At 38.2% G+C, this 26,342-nt stretch overlaps 1 pseudogene; it reads left to right on the forward strand.

The window, feature by feature from the left end:
* The first annotated feature begins 6,640 nt into the window (after positions 1-6,640).
* The window catches only part of LOC121413228, a 30,176-nt pseudogene continuing 10,474 nt past the window's right edge, over positions 6,641-26,342 (forward strand).

A 26,342-nucleotide genomic window follows, 5' to 3' on the forward strand; every position in this document is an offset into this window, starting at 1 on the left:
TTTAGTTTAGAACAGATTCGCCAAAAATCCCTTCAAATTTATTACATTTGTGGGTAAAGTCATTATTACATTTGTGGGCGATCAAAAATTATTACATTTGTGGGTAAAGTGTTATTACATTTGTGGGCGTTATTACATTTGTGGGTGCAACAGGGGGTTGATCCAGAAGGTAGTTAGCAAGGGGGAATCAACCTAGATAGTTATATCCTTGGATGGCTATCGGGAGTGAGGGGGCAATGCAAGATCGGTCCCTTCTAATTAGTCATGAAAAGAAGGGAAGACCTACGGATGCTTTGAATAATAAAACAGATACTATTAATGACCTTTTTAAATGTAATGATTATTAGTGATTGTTGGGGTACGAGTGAACAATGGATGAGAGAGAGTTACAGATGAATATACATGTAGCTTCATTCCAAAACATAGCTACACTGTAAAATGTAAATCAAGTTTCAACAAAAACTGATTTATAATGATGAATATGTGCGTCTCAGAGACATTTTAATATTTGACCGAATGAGCTTTAGTCCATATAGAAATTAGACCAAATGATAAGTAGCCAAACTGGTTATTAGATGAAATGGATATTAGACCAAATGGATATTTAGACCATATAAAAATTAGACAAATTGATAATTAGCCCAAGCGGTACTTAGATAAAATGAAATTACATGTAGACTAAACGATAGTAGACTATATGGTATTAGCCAAAGTAGGTGTAGCTTAAATGGATATTAGACTATGTGGTACAAAGTGGCTGTTCGCCTACAGTGTATATGGAAATAGCCGAAGTGGAAATTAGCTGAAGTGAATATTAGCCGAAATGGGTTTTGTACTAAATGGGCCGGTTAGACAAAGGTTCTATTACATGAATCATTAATTAGCCAAATGGAAATTAGACGTAATGGTTAATAGACTAAGTGGTTGTAGACAAAGTGAATTCAGACCATGTGAAGTTTAGACAAACTGGCTAATAGACCATCTGGTGATAGACCAAGCGACGGTGTACCCATTTCACTCCGTTTCAGAGGGCAACCTGTCCCAGATCCAAGCCCCATTACTCATCAGACTCTAACTTATAACATTTGGAATAGTTCTGTAACTTCTATTCTAGGGCAGGTCCAAGCTATCGTCCTCTTTGATGCCAAAATTGAATCTTTGCCTAAATCTATCATATATGTCATTTTAAAGCTTATACTCAGAAGTTTTTTGCCCTATATTTTTTTCTTAACTGAAAACGTAAAATTAATGAATGCCAAGGTCACGATTCCAAGAAATAATTAATTAGCGTGACGTACGGGACATTACATTTAATCTGCAGATAATGCAAATCATATATTTGTAAATATTTATGTAGGGACTTGTCATGATAAGTTAATGCAAACATTAACAAAAATGATTTTGAAAATTTATGAATTAAGTTAATTTTCTGGTGTCCAATAGGCAGTGTCCCGTATGTCACAAGTTGGCATGTTTTTTTAGATTGTAATTAAGGAAAAGTTGAGCAGTTTTCTTCACACTTTGGAGAATTCTGATTTACATTACTAGTACATCCAAAAATTGAAATTTATTTACTGAGTTAATTTCATGTCTAATTATATCAGCTAATTAAGATTTGTGACGTACGGGATATGTGTGACATACGGGACAAACCATAATTTATATAGGATTCCTACATATAATGTATGTAATTCTAATTTATTTTTCAATTAGAAGCAGAGATGGAATAAATTTAAATAAATGATACTACATGTACATGTATATCAGTGGTTGAATATTGGTAAAAGGTTTGTCTTTAAATGATTTGTACTAAATAACAAAGGTGAATGTATATTATCATACTCGTTAACATTTCTTATGTTACATGTAAAACTTTCATAATAATAAGGTCATTTGAAGTTTGTTATGTTTTGTTTCATCATGTTCTACAATATAAATATGTACATTGTATCAATCATAATAATCCATGTAAAACTTACTTACTTTGGTTTGCATCCAGTTAATTCTCAATTTTGATAAAATTTCACTTTCCCCTTTCATTTTACACATGGACAAATCCCCCGTACGTCACGCACGCAATTATTTGCAAGACATCTTTCATAATATTTATAAGTGTTTGCTATGTAATATATCATGATAATCCATGGAAAACTTAACTTACTCTTGTCTAGATCAAGTTAAATTATGATGAAATTTCACTTTCCCCTTTTGTTTTACTCATGGAAAATCTACCGTACGTCACAGCGCGATGTTTATATTTTGAGCTATTACATAATAACAACAATGAGTTTAGCTATCATTTCATTCATGGCTAATGAAACATGATAAGATTCAAGTTGAAAACATGATAATGAGAGATTTCCAGTTAATTCCAATTCACAGAGTTTTAATGACAAACTTTAAAAAAAATCAGCTTTTTCTGGTCCCGTACGTCACAGCGCATAATAATTAAAATATTACACCATTAATGGAATTGTAGACCAATAATTCTTTTATTGAATAAAGAGGCCAAACTGGCCTTCCAAATCCATTAAAAAGATTCTCTGTTGTAAATTCCAATTTTTACAAGTTAAAAGTCTCTAAATGTCCGATCACAAGTCAATAGCTTGGACCTGCCCTCTACACTCTAACAGTTCAATAATATAACTCAATACATGGAGATGTATAAAGTATACACCTCCATATGAAGGTGTATCCTTTTACCAAACACTTCATTAACTCATTCATATCCCGCACAATATTTTTTACAAATTGGGGAAGCTAACTTTGTGCAAGATGTCATATCATGATTGAGCTTATGAATAGAAGAAATCGCATGTGAAATACAGCAAACTCAGTTTGTTTTGTTAGTTTCTTTTTTGTTCTAATAAAATATTTTGAATTTTGGCAGAACAACATTGAGTGTCCCACTTATTCAAACGATGTGTAAGTGTCAACACTTATTCACATGATTTCCAGGACTCTCAATTATTTTGTTATACCTTTGCCAAACAAAGTTTGAAGGGGTTGTACCAGTTATTCTCAAAACTTTGTTATGGTAGTCAATAATGGATGGCAATGAAACACATTTTGCACACCAGTGAATTTTATGCAACAAAGCTGTGATACACAAACTTTTACACTGTAAAAAATAGTTTGTCAATTTGACTAAAAAAAATTAGTCGTATGGAATGTCTTATAGGATCAATTTTAATTAGTCAGCCACTTATCATGACTAACATATATTAGTAATCTTGACTAATAAATATTAGTAATTCAAGCGATGTCTTATAGGATTAATCTGTAGTCAAGGGACTTTCATTGCTAGTCAAGCGACTTTCCCTTTTAGTCAGTCAGAGATGACTAAACAATCTTAGTCAATCAGACTAATATTTCTTGGTCTGAATGACTAAACAAACTTAGTCATTTTGAATGATAAATATTGGTAATTCAAGTGATGTCTTATAGGATTAATCTGTAGTCAAGTGACTTTCATTGCTAGTCAGAGAAAGTCAAAGAAATTACTAAACAAACTTAATCAATCAGACTAACATTCCTTGGTCTGACTGACTAAACAAAGCTCCCAAGGTTAGGTTTCATGTAGCCTATACTATAGATCTTGGGCTAACTTGTTAGTCTAAACACAAGTGTGTAAAATTATACTAGCATGAAAATATTAGCTGTGATATAGACCTTCGCCCCTTGATATTTCATAACCAAGTCAAAACCCGTCAGAATAGACCTAGATCTATTCTACATGGTCCAATACTGGACCAGAAAATTTAGAGAATCAAGCTTTAGATCTAGATCACTTATTCAGTGAACAAGGTTATGATACAACCTTGTTCTCTGTTACTACTCCCTGTGCGGCAAATTAAGGTTAGCAATGTTTGGCTATTTGATCTTGGGGACAAATGCTTGATTCTTTTTACAGTCAGTTTCCATTACAACTATTTATAATGTAACTTGGCTCTTAAGTAAATTGAGTTCTTGTAATTATTTTTTCGAAATTAAAAATAGAGATTGAAAATAGCAATGCTCTTGAAATTGTATTTTCCAACAATGGATTCTGGAGGGCCTACACAAAAAATGCTCAAAATTACAGTTTTCGAGTGCTCTTGTGAATGAAAGAAATAGTCCCCAAGATAGATCTACTAGGCCTAGGCCTAATGAAAAATAAATCACAACTAGGTCTAACGTTAGGCCTACATATGGAAATATTTTTGGTTACTAAACCGACATTTTAAAGATTTTTTCAGTGTATTTATTTTAACATTACTGAATTGCCACTGGCATAGGCTACATCTAGACCTAGAAGATCTAGGCCTACCTAGATTCCCCAGCCCAGGCTGATGGTTGGTAGCAGTGAACATGTGACCTAGATCTAAATTTAGGTTCAAGGCAGATCCACAAAATTGAGAAAGCTCTTATTTTTAATTTCTCATAACAAACACATAAATGTCAAGTCCTAATAACATAATAAAAAATTAGGGTCTAGGGCCTATATCTACGGTACTTAAAACTTAGAAATTCCCTATAATTTCTGAAAAAGTAACAAAATAGATCGTGTTTATGTGCCAAAAAATACAGAGAAGAAATGGTCCCACACAGTACAATCATTACATAGGCTAGTGGCCAAAAGTATAGTTTTATAGGTTTACTGCCCTGAACTCTGTTTTGCTTCCCAGCGATGCCATGGAAACATGTCACATTGTCAGACCATCGTTCAACTCAGCTGCCAGAAAGTGTCAAGATCCCGCTAAACGAAACTAAACGAACCACTATTAAATGCAGGAACACTTGGGGCCAACTCACGCATTGACTTTTGTGCACATGCCCGACAGCATGATCTAGCGCCCCGATGCGGCATGCCTAGCTAGGTCTAACGTTAGACTAGGACTTGGCTTTGCTGGTAAAGCAGTACGGTCTAAATAGAGATATAGATCAAACAAGTTAGTGGCTGTACTGTAGACTCGATCTCTGGTTGATGGATTGCAAAAAGCTGCTGGATTTGTGGTTATTTAATTTAGATCTAATATTTAAGTTAGATCTAAAGTTAGGCTAGCCAAACAAGATAACTGTACCGTTAGACCTAAACGTTAGATATGGTTTTGGTCTAACAAACTTCGCTCGAGGTAGGTCTAGGTCTAGACCTACCTCAAGCGAAGTTCGTGCAGGCCTACACCACTTCACTACCGCTATACACTACGCTTCGCCTATATACGGTACCCACTCCAGTACGTACCGCTACGTACCGTACCGTATAGGTGGAGCGTAGTGTAGCGGTAGTGAGAAGTGGAGTGATCGAGCCTGCACGAACTTCGCGCGCTCGAGGTAATCTAGACCTAACGTTAGGTCTATTTTCTGACTACAATCTAGACCCTGTAGATCTAGGCCTACGCTACGTGAAAATTAAAATTCTAACCTGGAAGTTGAAGATTTATTTTTCCTAAACTGCCTCAGTGCTACATCAATGACAGACCAAGTCCATATCGAGCTGGGGCTAGGTTATTAATAACTAGACGAGTCGCGTCGAGATCCATTGCCAGTACAGTGCGCTCACGTCGGAATGGATGACTTGCTGAATAGGTCAACGGAAATGTTTAATTAGTAACCGTCGGAATTGCATTACCAGCAGAATTAAGTCAACGGAAGTCAAACCATCGGAATGATCTAATGACTATGGGCCTATTGCTGATGAATTGGTCAACGGAAACTTTAAATTAGTACAGGGACAAACCATCAGAATGAATCCGTTGACTAGTCCAGCAATTGGTCATTCATTCCGATAAACTTTAAATTCTGTTGGACAAACTATCGGAATGAATGACTTGCTGAATAGGTCAACGGAAATTTTAAATTAGTAACCGTCGGAATGAATTCCAGCCGAATAAGTCAACGGAAACTTTCAATTAGTACAGAGACAAAACATCGGAATGAATGACTTGCTGAATAAGTCAACCGAGTTTGTGGTTTATCGGAATGAATGACTAATAATTGCTGGATAGGTCAACGGAAATTTTAAATTAGTAATCGTCGGAATGAATTACCAGCTTAATAAGTCAACGGAAACTTTAAATTAGTTCAGGGACAAACCATCGGAATGAATGAATTGTTGAATAAGTCAACAGATTCGGAGTTTATCAGAATGAATTACTAATTGCTGGATAGGTCAACAGAAATTTTAAATTACCGGTAGTAACCGTCGGAATGAATTACCAGCTGAATAAGTCAACAGAAACTTTAAATTAGTACAGGGACAAACCATCGGAATGCGAATGACTTGCTGACGAATAAGTCAACGGAATTTGGAGTCAATGACTTGCTGAGTAGGTCAACGGAAATTTTAAATTAGTAACCGTCTGAATGAATTACCAACTGAATAAGTCAACGGAAACGTTAAATTAGTACAGGGTCAAAACAAAGTAAGTCAGAATATATTACCAAGCCAAATTGGTCAATTGATTAATGTTATCTAAGTGGATGACTAACTGAATAAGTCATTGGAAAACTTAAATTAGTAACGGTACAAATATAGTTAGTCAAAACACGTTACTAAGCAAAATTAGTCAATTTGACCAATTTATCGGACTGATTGACGAACTTATTTTTGTCATATCAGTCTACCCTAATATCGTTTTTCCCCTTTCTTTTCTTCCACATGCAGTTCACAATGGATGATGGTAAATATGTCAAGCTCCCTGTTGCGGATGCTGACATGGAAGACTTAAGTCAGCAGTTTAGAGATGCTGGTAGCTCAAAAAACTTTTCATTGGATGACTTGCAGCCTTTATTTCATTCAACGCCAAAACCATTGGCCGAACAGAGGCGGAAAAGGCAAAAGACCCAAGGATCAAGACTGAATGTAAATGCAGAAGGGAAATTAAGAGGTAATAAAGAACTACATGTATGAATGCAGTTTGAGCATGGCAGATGAACATGCAATTACTTTTGTTGATGATTTAGCTGATATTTTTTTATTCAGCTGAAATCATATTAGATTTGAAAAACAAATTATTAAAAATACAGCAACAAGAATGCACTTTCCCTTTTCAAGATGCTTGTTTTTAAATTAGTTTCAGCAAATTACATGCAATTTAACACTGATTGAATAACAAGTGACTCTCATAAAAAGTTTGCTTTTTGACTTCACTTTTTTAACTTACATGTACATTTGAGTGTAAACTATGCTCAAAGATTGCTGACTGCCACTATGTATGAAAAAAATTGAAATGTTACGTGTACATGCAGATGTGACATTGCCAGATGTGAACTGATATTTGATGCAGTTTTGAATGGGATTACTTGTTTGTTTTGAAAAACAAGATGATAATGATATACATTACTTCCTACAAGTATAGGGAAGGGCTGAAGAAGGGAAACTTTTTGAAGCCATGTTCTCTATTTGACATACATTTTTCCTTCAGAGTGGCACATTTTTATATTCGTAAAAATTGAAATATTGTATAATTCAAACAATAAAAAAAGAAACAGTGAGTGACATCATCAACTCTCTCATTTGGACGTAACTGGCTCGTTCATGTCACAATTTTGTTCAAAATAAGCGAAACTTTGAAATGTCATAACTTTCTTATTTACATCCAATTTTGATGAAATTTTCAGCATTTGGCTCGTCTGATTTTTCTCTATTGATTCTTCTGAGGTAGACTTGACCTTTAAAGTTTACTTGCAAGACTCCCTTATCGCATGTAACTCGGCACATGTTGCTACATTGGCAATCAAATTTTGGTGATGTAGTTTGGATATTTTATGTTAATATGGTTCCTTCACAGGTCACATGGTTAGGTCAATTAAGGTAATTTCACGTCAATTAAATGTTAAAGTTTAGATGAAAGGCTCTTATTTTATGACAACCATCACTCTGTACTCCGTTGAATAGGTGTGGTAGAAGTACCTCTATCAAGAATCAAGAAGGCGCCCATAGGTCTGATGCTAGTTGGAAGATCCCATGCCAGGGTTTAGACGTTCAAGAAACTGATTAGAACAAATGACAGCTTTCATTTGCCGGTACTTCCTGTAATGGTCCTTGAAGATTGGCAGCAGGAAAACTCAGACGAAGCAGACTACCAACTTCTTGGTGGTGTCAACATTTTTGAAGCACTGTTGGACATTTCTAGTGAGGAAAGGTAAGTACATGTTGCTCACATTATTTATTTACTATTGTTTGTGTTGAATTATTTTTTTTTAATCGTCTGTAATTTTTTTAATATTAATTTTTGTTTGCAGAGTACCAAGTCTACCCTCATTTATAGAGTCACTTTTTAGCCTTGCGTCAATCTGATATGGTCAGGTGTAAGAGTGAACTATGTGATTGTGCAGTTGCACTATGTATTTGGAGATTGTTCATTTGTATATATGAGTGTAATGATAATAGGTATTTATGCAGAGAAGATATACATACATCTGTTCCTGTAGTGTATCGACAGCATGATTTGAAATATCAGTTGTGTACCTGTATAATTTTATGTCTGTATTTTAGTGTGGATAAAAAATGGATGGAATGGCTGGTTATTAGACTTGTCAGGATAAAGGATATCTAGAGAAACTAAGTTAAAAAGCATTTTATTGCAAGTATTTCAAATCTGAAAATTGAAAGGATGAAAAATGTTGTGAGAAGAGAACTATCAGAATATTAGAAAATATGACTCAAACATTCATATTATCTTTTAATACACCCTTTTGTTTCCTTGTTGACACATTATTTGATGTTCAGGTACATGTATCATGTTCGGCTACAAGTAAAGTTCTTTTTTGCCTAATTCCATATAAATTGCGATTTCATTTACGCGTGGTGACTGAAGCATGATCATTTAGAAAAGTGCACTATTGACTTGTTTTATATTACTATTTAGATATTCTTGCTACCGGCGAGTCTTGGTGCGAGTTCATCAAGGCCTGACTGCAATGGAGGCAATGTAGGCTGGAGTCCTTTTCCAACAGGAGCAAAGTCTTTTAGTGGATGAGGCGCCAACACTTCAAGCAAGGGTGCAGATCTGCCGGAGAGTTCTCTATACTATGCACCATGTTGATGAGACAGAGGAGCCTCCATCAAATGTTGACATTGAGTGGCGCCCACAAGCCGCAGCGGCAATAGGAGTTATTGCTTCATCAAGAAAGGTAAGCATATATTTTGTTCATGATAACTTTTAAAGATGCTTGAAAATTGTGTTACTTTTCAATAAACAATTTATTCCCATGAATTTCATATACTGGTATTCTGAAAGCTTGAATTTGAAAGATGATTTTAATCCAAATCTTTTATATGTGTAGTTAGCCTCTGCAGAAATATTGAACCATTTGTACTTGAGTTTCCGGGTAACCATGTATCTTATTGTAATATTTCATGCTGAAGGGAGCATCTTCCACATTAGATTTGATTACATTTTGTTATTATCAATCTCATCAAGTTCAGTAGTCCCCAAGTCATAAAATTAAATGAGCATCCAGGAGTTTGCACTGTACTATGTACTGTAGTGAACATAATTATTTCACAAATTATAGAATAATAGGGTTTTATGTAAATAAGCCAAAACTATTTATATTTCTTTGCCAGTTGAAGTTAGAAAACCAAATATAACACTCACACTGATTCAGATTGATGTTTTTAATTGGTATATTTGTCCTATGATATCCTCAACAGATTGACTTCAAGAAATGTGCAGTATCATAATTTATTTCTGAAGTATTCTATTATATTTGTCAGCTTTTATGGGTTTCTGTGCTTTTGAGTTTTCATTTTCATTTTTATGCCTCTGCCCACCAAAGGTTGGGGCAAAAAGGACATCCTATATATAAAATATTTTGATTTTGGTTTATCATTCCCGCATATTTGACCCTAAACACGTATATTTATCCGAGCGATATAGCTACCCTTTTGCAATATTTTTGAGTTTTTGACACCCTTATTACATTACATATATAACGTGCCCCATCTTGAAAAAGACATCCTTTTTACGTGTTTTTTGGTCGCGCATGGTATCCAATCGTCAATGTAAGTGCCCCCCCCCGGCTTAAACAAATGACAATGATCTGAATAGATTTTTGGCTCTCACAGTCAAATGTCAAGATCACAGGGTTCAATCAAGTTCATATGTCTGCTTTTGGAGAATCAGTTACCTTACTAGATTTTGAAGTCACAAGATCAAGGGTCTAGTGTTTTTCTTGTTGGAAATAGATACTAGGAAATATATTTCTGGGCTCCGTGACACAAATGTTTGCAATCCATCGCTAAATGGCAATAGCAAATCATGCTCATTGTGGTATGCACATTTTGTTCAAAACACTAAACATTGACCAATCAGCAGTGTTATTTTATATTAGCAATCCATCTCAAACCTTTGTGTTATGGAGCCCTGGTCTGGTAGTGGCGGAGGTATTCATTTGACCGTGAGTGGTCGAAGATTCATCAAGTTTCATTATAAAGTCTGTGACATTTTCAAGTATGCACAACATGATGTTACATGATTTTAATCAATAAAATTGAAGAAATCATCATGCCAGAAAATTGGGTCATGAGGTCAAAGGTCTCAGAGGTATTTATATACAAATGACATGGGTTAGAGTGAGTCAGTAGGAACTGTGTGCACAAGGTAACTTTGGCATGGTTTAACCCACTCGGCTGCGCCTCGTGGGTTTAGACCATAATGCCAAAATTACCGAGTGCACACAGTTCCACTGACCCATGAAAGAAACCCATGCATCATCTGTTTTATAGAATGGAAAAAATTTATTGAATAAACCACAAAAAAAATGATTTACCGGATGAATGTTAATTTCATGCGTCCAGTAAATTCAATTTACCGGACGCATGTAAAAATTTTGCCGGACGTATGATTTTTTTACCGGATGCATGAAAATTTTAAAATGTAAAGCAGACACTTTGATAACCCTGGACAACATAAATATGGGCTTAACTGGATATATGTTGGCACAAAGGCATTATTATACCCAAAATGCCAGATACAGCTTTGCATTGACTAGATCTTGAGGCAGCCTCCGACCTCCAATAGCTGTGTGTGTATGCCCGGGCCAGCGCCTGCAGCTGCCTGGGCCTGCAGTGCAGATTTGGCTGTGCACAGCCAGGGCAGTAGATCTAACGTTAGATCATACGTGTGGATTTCTCAACTAACGAGTATACAGGCAGTTTTAATCCCAATGACAATTACGGTACCGTATTTGTACTTACAGATCATTTTGCATCCTTTATTTGATTCATTCTGCCTTGATCGGAAATTTCAAATTTTTACGTAAAAAAACGTAACAGTACATGCGCAATGACATCACAATGACCTTTTCGGGCGATAGCTTGTTTACATTGGATATCGTTTTGATTATCGGGATATGCAGCCCAGTAAAAATTCTTGCATAGCTCTCAACCAATCAGATTGCAAGGATTTTCTCATCCATTCTATAATTTGCATTGATATTCACTTATAAAAAAATAAATGTGATAGGGATCAACTTCAAACTTGCATCATATCAACATATTAGAGTGACAATGCTCCAAGTAGAAATCAGACATTTAGGTCACCAGATCAAAGATTAAGGTTACAGAGGCCATTATTTGAACATTTTATAAGTTGAAGGTCTGTATTACATTTCTGATTTGGCAGTAGCAGTTGAGAGTCCTAGTTTGATATCACGACCAGGATATACACTGTAACTAGGATAATCATGTATAAAGATATGTAAATGAATAATTTGATAAATTGTGTTGATCTGGACATTATACTTTTTTTTTTTGGGGGGGGGGTGGTTGCTATGCAACTATATTTTTCATGTTCTGTCATTCTGCAGTTATATATTTGTCAAAGAGTTATTGCTATTCATGGTAGAAACATTTGTACATATTGTAATATTCTTATAAACATATAGTGTTAATTTCCAGGACTCTTTCTTTCTTATCTTCAATGCAGGAACTTAAGCCACTGGAATCAACATTCCAGCTAGCCATGTATTCGAAGAGGTGTTACGAGAAGTTACTGAGGCTCTTCTCATGGCATGAAGAGCTCCATGGAAAGCCCATGAAACAATCTGTAAGTACCTAAATGTACATGTGAAGTGTTGCCTAGGTCACTGTTGCTCTTTTAGTTTATAAACACACCCCAGATAAGCTGATATGGAAATTATAAAACTAAAACTAAAACTAAAACTGAAGCTGCACCATTTTGTAAGGAAATGAAAATAAATAAAAATGATATTAGGTAGAAAACTTTGAGGTAACAACCTCAAGAGAATGTTATTCATTGTTTGATCAAAATATTATTAGCCGACCCAATGCATCTTAAATTGTCATTACGTCACGGTACATGTGATGTTGATCTACCCATAAGTTTGCCTTTTTAAATGCCAAGGTCAAATAATAGAATACCAAACCAGAGGTTAGGGCCCTATTAAAAACCTCTGTGGGTCTTTTGCATGTTTGTAAACACTTTCAGATTGATATTTCCCTCTATCATTGTCTACATGAGTAGTCGATATTTATACAATATTGTATAGATTAAAATATGAAAATATTCAACATTAACAAGTGTTATATGTTACTCTGATACCTTAAGTCTCCAGCTCTTGACCAAAAGTGACCCCAGATTTGGATTTTGTAGGTAAATTGAAAAAAAATCTTAAATTTTCATGAATTTCACAGATTTATGTATTTGTTAAAAAAAAAGATAATTTGCAATTACAAAGTTTAATATAATGACACTGGGTGGTGTGAGCTCTATAAAGGCACTGAAGCACTCAAGGATTAAATCTTTCCGGGTACCCATTATCTTCACCTTGGTAAAAAACTGCACAACATAGATGAATTTCTTGCTGAAGGAAATTAATGATGCAGAATGGAATTTGCACTAACTGCGCTCCGATAGCCTGATTGAAAGGAGAGAGGTCAAAATCATTACACAACAGTTCTTCCATACCCCCAAAACCACTAACCAACAAACAAAGATGCAGTCAACTGTCATTGTCTTGAAAGCGTTGAAAAGCTATTAACTTGACTGAGTAACGTATAAAGTCTACATTAGTGTCCTAAGTAAAGTCATACATTTGTATACATCCGTCCACCATACGTGGTTGCCGGAGGCATTATGTTTTTCAGGACAGCTATGAGCTGTTTGTCCATCCATAATTTTTTATTTATCGCAATGACTAAAGAATCATTTCACAGATCACCTACAGACTTGGATCATGTATGGATAGGAGTGACTGTGATCTTATTAGCTCTAGGGGTATCAAGGTTAACCCTATATGGGGTCCACCCGCCAGTCATAAGGACCACTGGTCATAATACCCGCTAGTTATAAGGACCGCTAGTCATAATAGTCATAAGGGTCGCTATTCATAAGGGGCTTTGTTCATAGAGGTCGCTAGTCATAATCAACGATGGGGGTCGCCATTCATAATCAAACATGAGGGTCGCTAGTCATAATAAAGGAAGAGGGTCGCCAGTCATAAGGAGGAAAAAGGTTCGTTGATCATAAGGGTCGCCATTCATAATAGTGGATGAGGGTCGCCAGTCATAATAGTAGAAGGGGTTCGCCAGTCATAATAATGGATGAGGGTCGCCAGTCATAATAGTAGAAGGGGTTCGGCAGTCATAATAATGGATGAGGGTCGCCAGTCATAATAGTAGAAGGGGTTCGCCAGTCATAATAATGGATGAGGGTCGCCAGTCATAATAATGGATGAGGGTCGCCAGTCATAATAGTGGATGAGGATCGCCAGTCATAATAATGGATGAGGGTCGCCAGTCATAATAGTGGATGAGGGTCGCCAGTCATAATAGTAGAAAGGGTTCGCCAGTCATAATAATGGATGAGGGTCGCTATTCATAACAATGAATGAGGGTTGCTATTCATAATAATGGATGAGGGTCGCTATTCATAATAATGGACAGGGATCGCCAGTCATAATAGTGGATGAGGGTCGCCAGTCATAATAGTAGAAGGGGTTCGCCAGTCATAATAGTAGAAGGGGTTCGCCAGTCATAATAGTGGATGAGGGTCGCCAGTCATAATAGTAGAAGGGGTTCGCCAGTCATAATAATGGATGAGGGTCGCCAGTCATAATAGTAGAAGGGGTTCGCCAGTCATAATAATGGATGAGGGGCGCTATTCATAGTAATGGATGAGGGTCGCCAGTCATAATAGTAGAAGGGGTTCGCCAGTCATAATAATGGATGAGGGTCGCCAGTCATAATAGTAGAAGGGGTTCGCCAGTCATAAAAATGGATGAGGGTCGCTATTCATAATAATGGATGGGGATCGCCAGTCATAATAGTGGATGAGGGTCGCCAGTCATAATAGTAGAAGGGGTTCGCCAGTCATAATAATGGATGAGGGTCGCCAGTCATAATAGTAGAAGGGGTTCGCCAGTCATAATAATGGATGAGGGTCGCCAGTCATAATAGTAGAAGGGGTTCGCCAGTCATAATAATGGATGAGCGTCGCCAGTCATAATAATGGATGAGGGTCGCTATTCATAATAATGGATGAGGGTCGCCAGTCATAATAATGGATGAGGGTCGCTATTCATAATAATGGATGGGGATCGCCAGTCATAATAGTGGATGAGGGTCGCCAGTCATAATAGTAGAAGGGGTTCGCCAGTCATAATAATGGATGAGGGTCGCCAGTCATAATAGTAGAAGGGGTTCGCCAGTCATAATAATGGATGAGGGTCGCCAGTCATAATAATGGATGAGGGTCGCTATTCATAATAATGGATGGGGATCGCCAGTCATAATAGTGGATGAGGGTCACCAGTCATAATAGTAGAAGGGGTTCGCCAGTCATAATAATGGATGAGGGTCGCCAGTCATAATAGTAGAAGGGGTTCGCCAGTCATAATAATAGATGAGGGTCGCTATTCATAATAATGGATAAGGGTCGCCAGTCATAATAACGGATGAGGGTCGCTATTCATAATAATGGATGGGGATCGCCGGTCATAATAGTGGATGAGGGTCGCCAGTCATAATAGTAGAAGGGGTTCGCCAGTCATAATAATGGATGAGGGTCGCTATTCATAATAATGGATGAGGGTCGCCAGTCATAATAATGAATGAGGGTCGCTATTCATAATAATGGATGGGGATCGCCAGTCATAATAGTGGATGAGGGTCGCCAGTCATAATAGTAGAAGGGGTTCGCCAGTCATAATAATGGATGAGGGTCGCCAGTCATAATAGTAGAAGGGGTTCGCCAGTCATAATAATGGATGAGGGTCGCCAGTCATAATAGTAGAAGGGGTTCGCCAGTCATAATAATGGATGAGGGTCGCCAGTCATAATAGTAGAAGGGGTTCGCCAGTCATAATAGTGGATGAGGGTCGCCAGTCATAATAGTAGAAGGGGTTCGCCAGTCATAATAGTGGATGAGGGTCGCCAGTCATAATAGTAGAAGGGGTTCGCCAGTCATAATAATGGATGAGGGTCGCCAGTCATAATAGTAGAAGGGGTTCGCCAGTCATAATAATGGATGAGGGTCACCAGTCATAATAGTGGATGAGGGTCGCCAGTCATAATAGTAGAAAGGGTTCGCCAGTCATAATAATGGATGAGGGTCGCTATTCATAATAATGGATGAGGGTCGCTATTCATAATAATGGATGAGGGTCGCCAGTAATAATAATGGATGAGGGTCGCTATTCATAATAATGGATGGGGATCGCCAGTCATAATAGTAGAAGGGGTTCGCCAGTCATAATAATGGATGAGGGTCGCCAGTCATAATAATGGATGAGGGTCGCTATTCATAATAATGGATGAGGGTCGCCAGTCATAATAATGGATGAGGGTCGCTATTCATAATAATGGATGGGGATCGCCAGTCATAATAGTGGATGAGGGTCACCAGTCATAATAGTAGAAGGGGTTCGCCAGTCATAATAATGGATGAGGGTCGCCAGTCATAATAGTAGAAGGGGTTCGCCAGTCATAATAATGGATAAGGGTCGCCAGTCATAATAACGGATGAGGGTCGCTATTCATAATAATGGATGGGGATCGCCAGTCATAATAGTGGATGAGGGTCGCCAGTCATAATAGTAGAAGGGGTTCGCCAGTCATAATAATGGATGAGGGTCGCCAGTCATAATAATGGATGAGGGTCGCTATTCATAATAATGGATGAGGGTCGCCAGTCATAATAATGGATGAGGGTCGCTATTCATAATAATGGATGGGGATCGCCAGTCATAATAGTGGATGAGGGTCACCAGTCATAATAGTAGAAGGGGTTCGCCAGTCATAATAATGGATGAGGGTCGCCAGTCATAATAGTAGAAGGGGTTCGCCAGTCATAATAATGGATGAGGGTCGCCAGTCATAATAACGGATGAGGGTCGCTAGTCATAATAATGGATGAGGGTCGCTTCGCTATTCATAATAATGGATGAGGGTCGCCAGTCATAATAATGGATGAGGGTCGCTATTCATAATAATGGATGGGGATCGCCAGTCATAATAGTGGATGAGGGTCGCCAGTCATAATAGTAGAAGGGGTTCGCCAGTCATAATAATGGATGAGGGTCGCCAGTCATAATAGTAGAAGGGTTCGCCAGTCATAATAATGGATGAGGGTCGCCAGTCATAATAGTAGAAGGGGTTCGCCAGTCATAATAATGGATGAGGGTCGCCAGTCATAAAAGTAGAAGGGGTTCGCCAGTAATAATAATGGATGAGGGTCACCAGTCATAATAGTGGATGAGGGTCGCCAGTCATAATAGTAGAAAGGGTTCGCCAGTCATAATAATGGATGAGGGTCGCTATTCATAATAATGGATGAGGGTCGCCAGTAATAATAATGGATGAGGGTCGCTATTCATAATAATGGATGGGGATCGCCAGTCATAATAGTAGAAGGGGTTCGCCAGTCATAATAATGGATGAGGGTCGCCAGTCATAATAGTAGAAGGGGTTCGCCAGTCATAATAATGGATGAGGGTCGCCAGTCATAATAGTAGAAGGGGTTCGCCAGTCATAATAATGGATGAGGGTCGCCAGTCATAATAGTAGAAGGGGTTCGCCAGTCATAATAATGGATGAGGGTCGCCAGTCATAATAGTAGAAGGGGTTCGCCAGTCATAATAATGGATGAGGGTCGCCAGTCATAATAGTAGAAGGGGTTCGCCAGTCATAATAATGGATAAGGGTCGCCAGTCATAATAACGGATGAGGGTCGCTATTCATAATAATGGATGGGGATCGCCAGTCATAATAGTGGATGAGGGTCGCCAGTCATAATAGTAGAAGGGGTTCGCCAGTCATAATAATGGATGAGGGTCGCTATTCATAATAATGGATGAGGGTCGCCAGTCATAATAATGGATGAGGGTCGCCAGTCATAATAGTGGATGAGGGTCGCCAGTCATAATAGTAGAAAGGGTTCGCCAGTCATAATAATGGATGAGGGTCGCTATTCATAACAATGAATGAGGGTTGCTATTCATAATAATGGATGAGGGTCGCTATTCATAATAATGGATAGGGATCGCCAGTCATAATAGTGGATGAGGGTCGCCAGTCATAATAGTAGAAGGGGTTCGACAGTCATAATAATGGATGAGGGTCGCTATTCATAATAATGGATGAGGGTCGCCAGTCATAATAATGGATGAGGGTCGCTATTCATAATAATGGATGGGGATCGCCAGTCATAATAGTGGATGAGGGTCGCCAGTCATAATAGTGGATGAGGGTCGCCAGTCATAATAGTAGAAGGGGTTCGCCAGTCATAATAATGGATGAGGGTCGCCAGTCATAAAAGTAGAAGGGGTTCGCCAGTCATAATAATGGATGAGGGTCGCTATTCATAATAATGGATGAGGGTCGCCAGTCATAATAATGGATGAGGGTCGCTATTCATAATAATGGATGAGGGTCGCTATTCATAATAATGGATGAGGGTCGCCAGTCATAATAGTAGAAGGGGTTCGCCAGTCATAATAATGGATGAGGATCGCTATTCATAGTAATGGATGAGGGTCGCCAGTCATAATAGTAGAAGGGGTTCGCCAGTCATAATAATGGATGAGGGTCGCCAGTCATAATAGTGGATGAGGACAATGGTTTGATAACTTTCACAGTGGCGTACCGTGGGTCACGGCATGGGGGGGGGGGCGCCAGCAAAATCTTTGAATCACTGAGTGATTGCCAGTTATCATGGTTATACTGACCACAATTAGACCACAAACAGCGAGATTTTAAGAAATATATTTTAGGAATCCACTTAGAGTATGCATATCTCACCATAGTCATCTTATGCAAGTGCTAAGCGCTTGCTGATTTTATTAGAATTACATCTGAACACATGAAACACTTTTTGCAGTCATTGCAATTTTGATTATCAAACGCATCTGACAAATATTGCGAGCGCGAAGCGCGAGCTGAAAATTTAAATAATATAGACCTATAGTGGGGCATTCTAAGGTTTCTTTGTAGGAATTAACTAGGACCATATACGTATTTCATTAACCAAATCATGCGAGCGAGAGCAGAAATTTTTGTTATTCAGATTAGAAGAAGGGATATTTTAAAGACAGATTTTAGAAATTCATGAAGAGCTGTCATATCTCACCAATCCACTAAAGCGAACGTAATAATGGAAGGAAATGTTTCATAGATACGAAGACCTTAACATGGGGCAATCACTTTTTGAGTCATGAAAAAGAAGCTTTGTCACTAAATAAAACTGTGATAACTCAAGTGCTAGGAAACATATTTGGTTTATATTGACTTGAAAACGGGATGTTTTAGTACAACAGGTTTATATATCTCGTGAAACAGACAATGCGAGCACCAGGAACAATGAAGACGTAGGCCCTTGGCAAATGATGTTTCATAAAGGTATGATTACAATGTTTCTTATGTTATGTAACAATTATCATATAATATAACATTATAATGAATAATATTTTCCTCTTCCCCGCTACGTTTCTCTTCCATTCTCCCTCTTTTCTTATTTTCCCCGTTTGTTTTTTGTTCAGCTGAGCACTATCTTGGAGGGGGGGGGGGGGGGCTGCCCCCCATGCCTCCCTTAGTTACGCCACTGTGTGTCCATACGGCAACCCCTCCAATATTATCTTTTTATATCCCATCATGATGATGGTTTAATGGATTTATTATATGTTTCAATTTTTTTGACATTCCATCTTAATCCCTTCCCAAAGACCCAACATTGATGAATTTGAAGAAACCGGGGTTTCTCTTCAATGACATAAGTATTTCGTTTGGAAATGGTGAACTGGCTCTTTATTTGCATTTTATGATTAAATAATATTGTTTTATTTGTTTAGCGGTATTTTAGGAAGAATTTTCACCAATAGAACAATTATCTCTTGTGATACTTTTTTCATTTCTTTCGTAGAAAGTGTGTGTATGTGTGTGTGTGTGTGTGGGGTGTTTGTTCGGGCCATCTCCCCCTCCTTGAAGGGGGGGGGGGTATATCCCCATCCCCCGGGATTTACGCCAGTGCTGCTGCATGTTTGTAATATTTTTGCTGATTATGTAATTGTGTACATTTCCGATTCTCTATCTGGATGAGCGTGGGTCTAGTATTCTTCTGTATTCTATTCTTCAATAATCAAGCAGTCTTATTTATATCATTAGTTTTGGGGTGTAACAATTCAAGGTGGGGGATGTTAACTTGTTCTGATTGGTCTATAGGTAACTGTCTATCAAACTTTCTCTGGTATAAGGGGTGTGGTGATGCTCTGTGCAAGTGACTCGGGCTGGAAGTGTGAGTCCTACTTCTTCCTTGAAGTTAGCTGACATCACTGGAGGTTGGTCATTAATGGTCAAGGTTTAGGATTTAAATGGCATTGGGGTTTTTGGATTCTTAGATGACATTGGGGGAGTTTGTAAACAAGTGAATGTGAATGACTGAAAGGATAACAGGAACTTAAATATATACGACATAAAATACTACATAACAATTCAATGCGATTTACAGGTATGTTTACATGAAATTGATAAGTGGTATATAAACAATTGTTTAAAGATCAATGTTACTAGAATAAGTATTATGCTTATTTCAACTCGTTATTCAAAAAACAAAGGAAAATTTTATATAAAGCTTAATGGCAACTCAAACAAGTTAATTCTGTAAGATATTTAGGTGTTGAAGTTAATAATAATCTCATATGAAATGTTCATGTCAAACATCTATGTAGATCAATAAGTTAAATGCTTTACGACATTTAAGTAAAACTCTTAAACCAGACTTACATAATACTTTATTGAAAAAAATAATCAGTCATGTATAGATCATGCTCGTTCCGTTTGGGGTAATTGTTCATTGAAAAACAGGGAACTTAATAGACTGCAAAGGCGAGCGGCACGTATTGTAATGAAAGAATATGATTTTCTATTAGTTGTACAGATTTAACTGAAATTATGACAATCTTTTGATACAAGGAGGGATTTTTTTATGTATTCTAGCTTCTACCAATGTATATATGGACTTGCCCCTATTAGACTCTGTAATGATATTGAACTATTTACTGATAGACATGGTTACACGTAATGCTGATTCACTGAATGCTGTATTACCTATAAGCCAAATATTGAAAGTTTCAAGCAATCCTTTAAATTTAGTGCAATAAAGACATGGTACTCCTTGTCAAATGAACTCCATAATATTTCTAACCTCCTACATTTCAAGAGGTCGTACAAAAACAAGTATTTTTAAATTAACAGTAGACTGACCTTTTATCCATATTTTATTGTATACTTAACTGTCTAGTTAATTCTGTATTATGCTGTTGTACTCCTTTCTTTCCCCTCTCTCTCTCTCTTTCTCTCTCTCTCTCTACTTCTGCCATATACTAAACCACACTATTTCTCTTCCTGCTCTCTCTATTTTTTTTGCAACTTTCATTCTAAATTAAGCATATTCAGTATTTTAACTTAATTAAGTTTGTATGCATTTTTATTGTTATTTCATATTCTTGATATAACAGGACCGTGTTGAAAAACAGTGTTTTATTTAAACATTTTATCCTGTATAAAGATGTTTTAATAAATGATTAAATAAATAAATCTATAAGAAATTTTTAACGTTAAGTCAACATTTTTCTTGCGACTTGACCTTCAATATCTTGAAATGTAATATTACTTTTCCTTGATATTCTGACTGGCCCAGGAAACCGGGACCATGAGAGGCTCAATCCCTCCCCTTGCCGTCCTTTTCAATAAACCAGTACAATGTTAACCCCCCCCCCCCACAAACACACACAAACATTTCGAACTTACCTAACCCGAGTCCCCCCCTCCCAATTCGAAACCATACCGCAGTCAATTTCAAAACAGCAAGTCGCCAAAGGAGAATGCATAATCATTATGGCTGGATAGGCCTATCTAATCTTATACCAAATAATTTGATATCATGATTAATTGAGATATACATGTATATATGTTAACGTTTGGATTTGAATAATCTGCAGGGAGTCTTTTCCTTGCAGTGATACATTTTGATAGATTGCGCCAAAGTTATTAAGAAATGTTTCCAATAAATAAATCCTATTATATCTGGCGACCCTCATCCATTATTATGACTGGTGAACCCTTTCTTATATTATGAATAGCGACCCTCATCCACTATTATGACTGGCGAACCTCATCCATTATTATGACTGGCGACCCTCATCCACTATTATGACTGGCGACCCTCATCCATTATTATGACTGGCGAACCCTTCTACTATTATGACTGGCGACCCTCATCTATCATTATGACTGGCGAACCCCTGCTACTATTATGACTGGCGACCCTCATCCATTATTATGACTGGCGACCCTCATCCATTATTATGACTGGCGAACCCCTTCTACTATTATGACTGGCGACCCTCTTCCACTATTATGACTGGCGACCCTCATCCATCATTATGAATAGCGACCCTCATCCATTATTATGGCTGGCGAACCCTATCTACTATTATGACTAGCGACCCTCATCCACTATTATGACTGGCGAACTTTATCCATTATTATGACTAGCGACCCTCATCCACTATTATGACTGGCGAACCCCATCAACTATTATGACTAGCGACCCTCATCCATTATTATGACTGGCGAACCCCTTCTACTATTATGACTGGCGACCCTCATCCATTATTATGACTGGCGAACCCTTTCTACTATTATGAATAGCGACCCTCATCTACCATTATGACTGGCGAACCCCTTCTGCTATTATGACTGGCGACCCTCATCTATCATTATGACTGGCGAACCCTTTCTACTATTATGAATAGCGACCCTTATCTACCATTATGACTGGCGAACCCCTTCTACTATTATGACTGGCGACCCCTTTCTACTATTATGAATAGCGACCCTCATCTACCATTATGACTGGCGAACCCCTGCTACTATTATGAATAGCGACCCTCATCCACTATTATGACTGGCGAACCTCATCTATTATTATGACTAGCGACCCTCATCCATTATTATGACTGGCGAACCCCTTCTACTATTATGACTGGCGACCCTCATCCATATTATGACTGGCGAACCCTTTCTACTATTATGAATAGCGACCCTCATCTACCATTATGACTGGCGAACCCCTTCTGCTATTATGACTGGCGACCCTCATCTATCATTATGACTGGCGAACCCTTTCTACTATTATGAATAGCGACCCTTATCTACCATTATGACTGACGAACCCCTTCTACTATTATGACTGGCGACCCTCATCCATTATTATGACTGGCGAACCCTTTGTTCTATTATGAATAGCGACCTTCATCCACTATTATGACTGGCGAACCCCTTCTACCATTATGACTGGCGACCCTCATCCATTGTTATGACTGGCGACCCTTATCCATTATTATGACTGACGACCCTCATCCATTATTATGACTGGCGAACCCCTTCTACTATTATGACTGGCGACCCTCTTCCACTATTATGACTGGCGACCCTCATCCATTATTATGAATAGCGACCCTCACCCATTATTATGACTGGCGAACCCCTTCTACTATTATGACTGGCGACCCTCATCCATTATTATGACTGGCGAACCCCATCTACTATTATGACTGGCGACCCTCATCCATTATTATGACTGGCGAACCCCTTCTACTATTATGACTGGCGACCCTCATCTATCATTATGACTGGCGAACCCTTTCTACTATTATGAATAGGGACCCTCATCTACCATTATGACTGGCGAACCCCTTCTACTATTATGACTGGCGACCCTCATCTATCATTATGACTGGCGAACCCCTGCTACTAGTATGAATAGCGACCCTCATCCACTATTATGACTGGCGAACCTCATCTATTATTATGACTAGCGACCCTCATCCATTGTTATGACTGGCGAACCCTTTCTACTATTATGAATAGCGACCCTCATCCACTATTATGACTGGCGACCCTCATCTATCATTATGACTGGCGAACCCCTTCTACTATTATGACTGGCGACCCTCTTCCACTATTATGACTGGCGACCCTCATCCATCATTATGAATAGCGACCCTCATCCATTATTATGGCTGGCGAACCCTATCTACTATTATGACTAGCGACCCTCATCCACTATTATGACTGGCGAACTTTATCCATTATTATGACTAGCGACCCTCATCTACCATTATGACTGGCGAACCCCTTCTACTATTATGACTGGCGACCCTCATCTATCATTATGACTGGCGAACCCCTGCTACTATTATGAATAGCGACCCTCATCCACTATTATGACTGGCGATCCTCATCTATTATTATGACTAGCGACCCTCATCCATTATTATGACTGGCGAACCCCTTCTACTATTATGACTGGCGACCCTCATCCATATTATGACTGGCGAACCCTTTCTACTATTATGAATAGCGACCCTCATCTACCATTATGACTGGCGAACCCCTTCTGCTATTATGACTGGCGACCCTCATCTATCATTATGACTGGCGAACCCTTTCTACTATTATGAATAGCGACCCTTATCTACCATTATGACTGGCGAACCCCTTCTACTATTATGACTGGCGACCCTCATCCATTATTATGACTGGCGAACCCTTTGTTCTATTATGAATAGCGACCTTCATCCACTATTATGACTGGCGAACCCCTTCTACCATTATGACTGGCGACCCTCATCCATTATTATGACTGACGACCCTCATCCATTATTATGACTGGCGAACCCCTTCTACTATTATGACTGGCGACCCTCTTCCACTATTATGACTGGCGACCCTCATCCATTATTATGAATAGCGACCCTCACCCATTATTATGACTGGCGAACCCCTTCTACTATTATGACTGGCGACCCTCATCCAGTATTATGACTGGCGAACCCCATCTACTATTATGACTGGCGACCCTCATCCATTATTATGACTGGCGAACCCCTTCTACTATTATGACTGGCGACCCTCATCTATCATTATGACTGGCGAACCCTTTCTACTATTATGAATAGGGACCCTCATCTACCATTATGACTGGCGAACCCCTTCTACTATTATGACTGGCGACCCTCATCTATCATTATGACTGGCGAACCCCTGCTACTATTATGAATAGCGACCCTCATCCACTATTATGACTGGCGAACCTCATCTATTATTATTACTAGCGACCCTCATCCATTATTATGACTGGCGAACCCCTTCTACTATTATGAATAGCGACCCTCATCCACTATTATGACTGGCGACCCTCATCTATCATTATGACTGGCGAACCCTTTCTACTATTATGAATAGCGACCCTTATCTACCATTATGACTGGCGAACCCCTTCTACTATTATGACTGGCGACCCTCATCTATCATTATGACTGGCGAACCCCTTCTCCTATTATGACTGGCGACCCTCATCCATTATTATGACTGGCGACCCTCATCCATTATTATGACTGGCGATCCCCTTCTACCATTATGACTGGCGACCCTCATCCCCTATTATGACTGGCGACCCTTATGATCAATGTAGCCTCTTCCTTTTTATGACTAGCGACCCTCATCTAGTATTATGAATTCCGACCCTCATTGTTGATTATGACTTGCGATCCTTATGATCAATTACCCTTATGGTCCATTATGAATAGCAACCCTTATCTTGCATTATGAAAATCGGACCTTATGACCCATGGTCCTTATGACCTTATGACTAGCGACCCCTTTTGCCTATTATGACTAGCGAGCTTTTGGGTATAGGATTTTACACGTTATGACTAGCGGTCCTTATGACCAGTTAGTATTATGACTTATGGTCCTTATGACTGACGGGCTTATCCCACCCTATATAGCCCTAAAAGGCCCCCCCTCGACATTTTTCGCGATAATTTCTAAATGCAAAAAAATAATACGCTGAAATTTCATGATTTTTTTCTTTCACATCTCCCGCACAATTTGAGACCCTGTTTGCGAAAATCGGGGGTACACTTGCGGAGATATAGCACATATTCGTGACCAATGTCACAGAAAATGGCAATTTCCATTGACTTTTGTGTGTACAATTTATGGGTTTTACAAGAAGTGTTGTCAGATGAATGTTTTTTTCTGTTTTTCCTCACATAACTTTCTTTTGGGCTATCACCAACTATTCTAGATTTAAAAAACAATAAAAAAATAGAGATTTCAAAACAAAGAAATACATAATGAATTAAAAACAAAGAAATACATAAGAATTCGGAAACACAGAAAGAAGCAAGAATATTATCGAGAAAAATTAGCATATGCGCATAATTAATTACTATTATAATCTAATAATTATACAATTTCAATACAGTTGAGTGAGCTGTCTTTTAGATTACATGACTGGCTACTAATATGCTTGATTCCATTGCATTTTCTTAAAAAATGGATGGAAAACTACAAAAAATGGAAATTCCTTGAAAAAATTTGAATATTTGCATAATTAATTAGATAAATAAAAAATGATAATAAATATCACAAATTTGACAACACATTCTTGTAAAATACATAATGAGACACCCACACACCAAATTTTGTCGCAATCGGTCGATAAACGGCCGAGATCTGAGGGGGGCCTAATAGGCCCCCCCCCGCTATGCAATTTCAAAATAGCCCGGGCTATATAGGGTTAAAGGTCACAGGTCATTTTACTTGTGAAAATAACTTCTCTCAATAACCAAAGAACCATTGATGTACTAGTGACAACTTCAAACTTGCTACATGTCTGCTTATTGCAGTGAAAATGGTCTGATTAGATTTGTGGGTCACAAGTTCAAAGGTCACAGAGGTCATTGTGTACATGAAATTTGCTAAGAATTGTGTGACAGTTCAATTTCACATTTGGCTATTATATTATTTCAGTTTGAAATTTGGCTTT

Source organism: Lytechinus variegatus, chromosome 4 (genome assembly GCF_018143015.1).
Source record: "Lytechinus variegatus isolate NC3 chromosome 4, Lvar_3.0, whole genome shotgun sequence".
In the NCBI taxonomy this organism is placed as follows: Eukaryota; Metazoa; Echinodermata; class Echinoidea; order Temnopleuroida; family Toxopneustidae; genus Lytechinus; species Lytechinus variegatus.